The sequence below is a fragment of the Tetrao urogallus genome (assembly GCF_951394365.1).
Source record: "Tetrao urogallus genome assembly, chromosome: 6".
Lineage (NCBI taxonomy): Eukaryota > Metazoa > Chordata > Aves > Galliformes > Phasianidae > Tetrao > Tetrao urogallus.
In genome coordinates, this window is record NC_136819.1 from 44,086,961 (window position 1) to 44,094,541 (window position 7,581).

The following is a 7,581-nucleotide window of genomic DNA, read 5'->3' on the forward strand; positions in this document are numbered from 1 at the left end:
ACCAGTTTGATCTCCACTGCTTTTCCAATGCCTTTTGGTGATTCTGTTTCTTTTTTTTGCCTCTCTGAAGCTACAATATCTCTTAGGAGCTTCATGCTGAGTGTGAAAGATACTCAGTATCTACTGTGTAGAGCCATTAGGATTGCTTTCCCATGTACGCCATTTCACATTTAACAGCTATTCTTTAACTGTTACTTTATACTTCAATTGTGAATTACTTCAGTAACTATTCTGTCAGTATTCCAGTTGATTTACACTGACTCCATCCCTACAATCTGCAGACTTTGTCAGCTTTACCTTCAGTGTCTTTCGCAGCCTATTGTAAATATTGAAGAGTCAGATCCCAGGGAATTCTGTGGGTGACTTACTCCTTTTGAAAACTATAAAACTGTTTCTTTTATTCCTCTACATTTACTGAGAATTTTGTTGTGAACAAAATTATGCCCAGAAGGAGGCATTTGTTCAGGAACAAACAGAACATACTGTTTGCTAGAAAAGCCCATAAACATTTTATACAAGCTTTATCAGGGGGAAGACTGGAACACTAGGTTAAAGTTTAAGAAGTTCTGAGTGATCAGAACTTCCTATAGCCAGAAAATATGCAATTTTATCCACTTTCATTTGTAAAGAAATAAAGGAAGTTTATTCCTATAAATAAATAAATAGTCCCTTATTTTTTGGCTATTTATCTACCTTGTGCCCTAGAGGCCCACTATCCATCTTTTTAAAACAAGAGAGGAGTAGATTTTCCTGTAACAAAAATGTATTTCAGATTCTTCTTCTACCCTCAAATCGAAACAAATGTCACATGTACTTTGACAGATAACATTCAACTTATTGCAGAATTTTAAGGTAGCTTTGTGGCTTCCATAGATGATGCTTCTAGTTACTGTAGTGTATTGTGATTTTTTTGTTTTGTTTTTGGTGTCCTAGTATTACAGGATCGGATATTTTCATTTGAGGGAGAGGAAAGTAACACCCGTGATGAACTGTTCAAATGCAGATAATGAAACAGAATGTTTAAATAATCAGTATTTAAAAAATAAATAAGCTACACTGTCTATATGAAGAAATTTTTCATGTTCTATTACCCATTATTTTGGAAGCAGTTAGCAGCTTTTCTAGATTTTCCCTGTGTTTCATGATTTCTTACGGAAAATGCCTGCCAAACTGTCATCAGTCTGGCTCCCTCTCCACCCTCCAATAAAGTTCATCGAACCATTTATCCCTAGTTATTATCCTATTCCCATTTATCACAAACTCCTGTGAACATGTGATGTACCTATGTCTAATTCACTGAGTTCAGCCCCTGAAGAAACACTTACTGTACACCTGTTCAATAATTACATTTTGAAACTTGTTTGGTTTTTGTTTGTTGTTTTGTTTTTGTTTTTTTACTCTTAGCTCCTGTTGCAGGACAGTTCAGGACCTTGATTTTCTGATGCTTAGACACATCTCTGTTTATACCCATCTGCTTCTGGGCCAGCATTGTGCTATGACTTCAAAAAACTCTTCCTTCACTAGGGAACTAACTTGGGTGTAATCCACGCATGGACAGTAACCATATACCACTCAGTCTTTCTTCCAACAAGTATTTAAAAAATCTCATAAGAATGGTTGTTCAGATCACTTTTTGTGTTTTTTACATACTGTGACCGATTACTACCCTAGAGCTTTTCCAATCACTTCCTCTGGATTAATTATTGTACAAGAAAATCTTGTTATTAATCCCTAAGGATTAATAACAGTAGCCTTTTATTTTGAATTAAATTTCATTTCACATCTATTATTCCAGCCTGCTAGGTCACCTGTTTTATAGGAATGATGGTCTTGTTATGGCTCTTTGTGAGAAAGGCCTCTCAGCTTTTTGTCATCAGCAAGTTTAATTAGCACAGTCTCATTTTTGTGCCACTGCCTTCAATAAATATGATTGCACCAAATGTGGGTTTAAAGCCAGTTGGAAACTCGCTCTAGTCTCACAGTACCCTTTTCAGGACAGCATTATTGTCATTCTTCTTTTATTCAGTTCTTTACCTAACTTACATTTTTGTGCTATTTCCCATTTCAACTAATCATTTCACAAGCACATTTTCAAGTGCTTTACTGAGAAGGAAATCAGCTGGATCTATCAGGTTTCTATCCATAAAAACACTGCTGTCGTTGAAGTACACTCATGACCTGCCTTCATAAACTTGAACTGCATTTTATCTCATCTTCAATTTATATCAATATTATTATCTTCTTTTCCCCAAAAATTTGTTTTAAAGCCTCTTGCATTACTGTATTGTCTGACAGTAAAACTGCAAATACATCAAATGTTTACTCAAAGAATAGTGAAGCTTGCTATATACCATCACCACATACAACAGGTTGATTAAATTCTCTGCTGCAAACAGTAAAACTTCAAGCACTGGTTCTTTCATTAGTCACTGATGCCTCCCGAGGTGAGCAAGTTGAGCTCTCCTAGCTTAGTTTCCATGTCATAGTTATTTACACCTGTGTATACTCTATTCTAACAGCAAACTTAATTTTGTCATCCCTTTCTACATCTTTGTCCCTTCTGAAAATTGTAAAATGTAATCCTTAGGTTGGGGAATGTAGCTAGATTGTATTTAACCCTGCTGCTTTAGGGATCCTCCTTTTTGTGTTAGTGAGGGTGTGCTATTGGCACTGCTAAGTAGTCTTATGGTTTTTGCTTTAACTTTTGAAAGATCTAGCTCTGGGTTAGATCTGACAAGTCTTCTTTTATTTCTGCAACTCCAAGCCTCCAAATTATAGCTTTGCTTTCATTCATTCATTCCCATTCTTCATTCCAAATGGATCTTTTCCTTGTTTTGACTTTCACTGCTGGGATGTTTGCTCATCCAGCCATCATAAACAAAATGTAAATTTCAGACTGTTTTTGCATTTCTGATTTAGATAAATTCCAGACTACCAGCAAGTTTAAGCTGCTGATTTACTCACTCCATTCAAATACCTCTACAAATTACCAAAAATTGTTGTTCTGATAATAAAAATGCCCTCCAAAACTTTAATAATTGAAACAGCTTTGCTCATTCTTCCAGTTTACTTGAACTTTTCAACCAGGCAGGAATTGAGAGGAGACTGCTCTGGTTTTATTCTAAATGCAACTAGCTCTCTCCCCACCATCACTACCTTTCTAACATTAGTCTGAAATAGCACCAGTTTCTGCCCAGTAAAAAAACACTCTGATCGTCACTTGCTCAAATATCTGGGCTGTACTAGTATTAGCAGTGCATGTTTTCCACTGCACATCTTAGTTTTTGAGTCTCTTTTTAACCTTGTCTGAAATCTTCCTCATCCCCTTGTTTCACCACCAACTGAGCTGTGATGCTTGCAGGAGATTTTCCTTTCTCCAGTCTCCATTTGTGCTGCAAAATGCCATTAATTCAGCTGCCAGCAAGACGACAGAGTTTCCTCCAGACTTTCGAAGAAAACTTAAATTTATAATAAATTCATATAAGCATCTATTATTGGTATTGAAAAGTTAATGTATGAGCAGACAATTTGTATAATGCTTGAGTTGTATTCAATGTCATTTCTCTAAGAGAATGCTGACTGCTGTCACTAGATCAGTATGACTAGAATTGAAAGTAGTTGATATACACACAGTGGAAACAATCTACAACATAAAGAACAAGAATCTTGCTGTCCTGAACAATTTCAGTGCTCTTTCAGCACACTAAGGATTATTATGCTTATAAAAACACCAGCTTGACATACCTAAATCATGGATATCATCACTAAGTCACAATAACATATTAGCTAGGACTAATCTACTACACGTTTATTAAAATGAGAACCTTTGTTTTATAAGCAGCAAAAGTCCTTTTATACAAACTGCGATTATTCTACTGAATAGCTGTTACTTTCAACCTGAAGAACAGCAATATGTTGCACAACCTTGAGAAAAGGGGAATGCATAGGCAAGTACAGTTGGTAAGCACTATTAAAGCATTAGGAAATTTAATTTTTATGTAGAGAAGAAAAGACATTAATTTAATTTTTATGGCCCTTCTTCAAAGGTATGACCATGCTTCTTCCATACAATTCTTTTTCACCTTACATGTCCTTCAGTATTTTCCTACATCCATTAAATTACATAGAAAACAGTTCTTTTAGCTCAGAAGGCTGGGAAAAAAAATAAAAATAAAAATAAAAATAAAAATAAAAATAAAAATAAAAATAAAAATAAAAATAAAAATAAAAAGCCAGCAGTACATCCATGCAATGCAATAAGGGGAAAAGTAAGGCTGATGGTAATTCAAATCTAGTTCTTAACCTAGGGCGGAAGAATTTGAATGCCATGTACCTTCATTGGCGTATGAGTAGAAATATATTCTATACAATTTTGCGTTTGATTTTTTTTACACACGCATAAGTTAGTGCAGTGGTTTGAAATTTGTAAATGTTCAAGAAAAATAATTATGTCAAAAATCACTCTGTACCACAAACGTGTATATACATGTATATATCTATTTGTATCCATGTACATTCCTAATGTTTTCAACAATCGCCTTCCCCACCTAAGCAAGAGGCTGGCTGGAGTAGATGAGCTTCTGAAGTGCCTTCCACTCTGACTTGTGCTACAATCCTCTATTCTCCCCTCTCTTCAGAATTCTCCCACGTGCACTTTTTTAAATCCAGACATACACAAATCCAGCAGATAATCCTCTGTCAAACAGCTTGCAGCATAATTCTATTTCCCTTACTTATACATATTTCCTCTTCATACACAAGTTGAGGATAATCATTACTACACATGACCAGTTGCTTACAGATGGTCAGTTGCATATTATTCTCTTTCTTTCTCCACTCAATCAGAATTGTACAATGATTGTTTACCTCATTATCAATACCAAATACTCTCCTTCCCCTCAATAAACTTTACTTTCCTTTTTTCTTCCCCTCAGATTCACCATCAATTTCTCTCAGATCATCAATTTTGTTCAGTGCTGCCGAGCATCCATGAACCCGGAGCCCATTTTCACAAGTGCAGCCATTATGTAAAATGATCTTCAACCATCTGGCCAGAATTAAGTCCTTGTTGGCCAGAGGACTTCTCACCTCTTTTTACGACTTCATTTTTGGTAGCATATGAAATCCACTCCCAGAAATACAAGCTTGGATTTATCACTGGGACGTAACTAAGAGATTACCGAGGCTAAGGGACAATCAGCACATCATCAGTACAGGCTGCACCTCATCCGCTTGCAAAAGAAGCATTATGTGTAATTAAGATTTGTGAGATAACGTGATAAATACTTGGAATGTGGAAGAGATGCGGCTTTATGTTATGACTGAAATAATGTGGCACAGACTGCCTCAAATTCTTCTAAGACAATATGTTTTAAATACTTCAAGTGTACTGCTGACCCATCTTTAGGAACGCAGTCTCAGTTGTATTTTGAGGTGACTGGAGTGGTTCTAACATTTCTTTTCCCATTATAGGTTAAAATACTACCAAATTTTCCTGTTCAACTTATGAGTGACTTTTATGAGTTATTTTAACTCATTTATTAATAAATTTAGGATACAAAGTGGTAAACCTACAGCATTTATTATTCACGTAGGTGACAAAAGAGCATATGCAGAAAGCCCTATTTCTCATCTGGATGATCTTTAAAGATCCATATCATGTTGCCCGTCAGCTATTGATTTTCATTGTTGATCTTTTCTTCATAGGTTATTTTGCTCCCGAATATAGATTTGAAGAAAAACAAGTCATTTAGTTATTTTAGACATTTCATCATACAAAAGGATTAAAATCTATCCTAATAAACTTTAAACGCTTGGGGAAACCTATGAGATTGATCCTAGAATTTTATAGGACTGATGTTTGTGATTTAGACAACTAGACCAGAAAACTAATCACAATGTTCTTTTAGGTCTAGGTCTCTTTTACCCTTCAAACAAGTGGAAAGCCTTGCATGTCTGAGGGAGAAGCGTTGGAGAAATTACTCTGTAAATTCTCCTGAAGTAGCTGAAGTACCTGAAGTGTATGATTCTTCTTGATCAAAAATCACCAGAGAAAGAATTGAGTTGCAAGGGGCATGTTCAAATAGCAATAAACTCTTTTTCTTAGAGCAACATTAGAGTATGTGAAAAATAATTACTGCACAGAAAAGGGTAAAAGAGTCAGAAAAATGTAAAAATCAACTACATTATTTGCACTGTATAATTTAGTATTATTTGTCCAAAATATCTTGTACCACTGGAAGAGTATCTTTTAAAAATAGAAAGCCCTTAAAGTGCTTTTGTGAAAGTCTGTTATTCTACAGATTTTACTTGGATAAAGAGCCTCAGTCCATTTATTTCTATCTGCTCTTTTCATTACTGTCAGTACTACTTGATATAATTTAGTCTAGCAATTACATTAGGTGGTTATTCCAAAATAGGAATAATGTATTAAAAGCAAATAGAAAATCCATACAAAGCTACATAGAAATGCAGCTTACACTGAGATACTTCATTGATTATATTTAAGCAATTTATTAATGACTAAGAAATTATTATTACTGCTTACCAGTATGTCCAGAACAACTTCATTAATCTTTAGAGCACAGACAACCACGGCAGACAAACCTTGTGCTGGAAGCAGTATTTTTTCCAGGAATCACAATGTTTGGTTCCTGATATTTAGAACTGTTCAAAATCCTTACATCCAAATAACATTAAAAAAATTTTATACCACCTTTGCTACCAAAAGGGCACAAGTGAGTTTTAGTTTAAAGTACTTTAGAGCTGAGCACATTGCCATTCTAACAAAGAAAGTACACTGTCCACTTAAATAAAAACTGTCTGGCACCTGCACAGTGAAACAGAGAAGCTGCACTCCACCTCAAACTATGTTAGGGCCGTTGGCAGACACACGGCAAGCTATGTAGCCTCATATGAACCATGGAATCTCTAAACACTGTCAAAGCAGTGCTTGTTTGGGAAGAGCTGTTAAGCATTCTCTCCCAGGTTCACCTAAGTTTATAGAAAAACTATAACTTGGGTTTGTGAGTTGTTATCTCAAAGTTGTTAGTAAACAAATCGGTAGCAATGTACTGGAAAGGAAAAAAATCTCCAATGTTTTTATATTACAGAAGTGCTTGAACAGCTGTAATCATCATTGGAGGCCAGACTGCTAGAGTAACACTAGTAACACTGAATATGAACCCTGAAGAGTTTAAGATGTAGACTAGAAAACATTCTATCCTAAAATGCTAAGATCAGAATTTTCCTTCAGCTGCTGGAAGTAATTAGTCTGTATTACTACTCAGTAAATAACTGTTCAAAAAAGGTAAATTAATAGGATTAGCAGTTATAGACAAGCCTGGCTATCAGCATAACACTTCAGGAACACGGACAAGCTGTGGGGGCAGGGAGAAACTAAATGAGGAGGAATGGGAAGGAGGAAAGTGATAGGAAGGACTACAGTTAGAAAATGAGAGCTGCTGAATGCCATTTGTAAACTAACAGCTGTAGCCCAGTAGAGTAATAGAATTTGTCCTTCTCAGGTCAGGAGAAATACTGCCTTTTTAGGTGATCTTTGCTGTTTGGGGATCTCTTTCC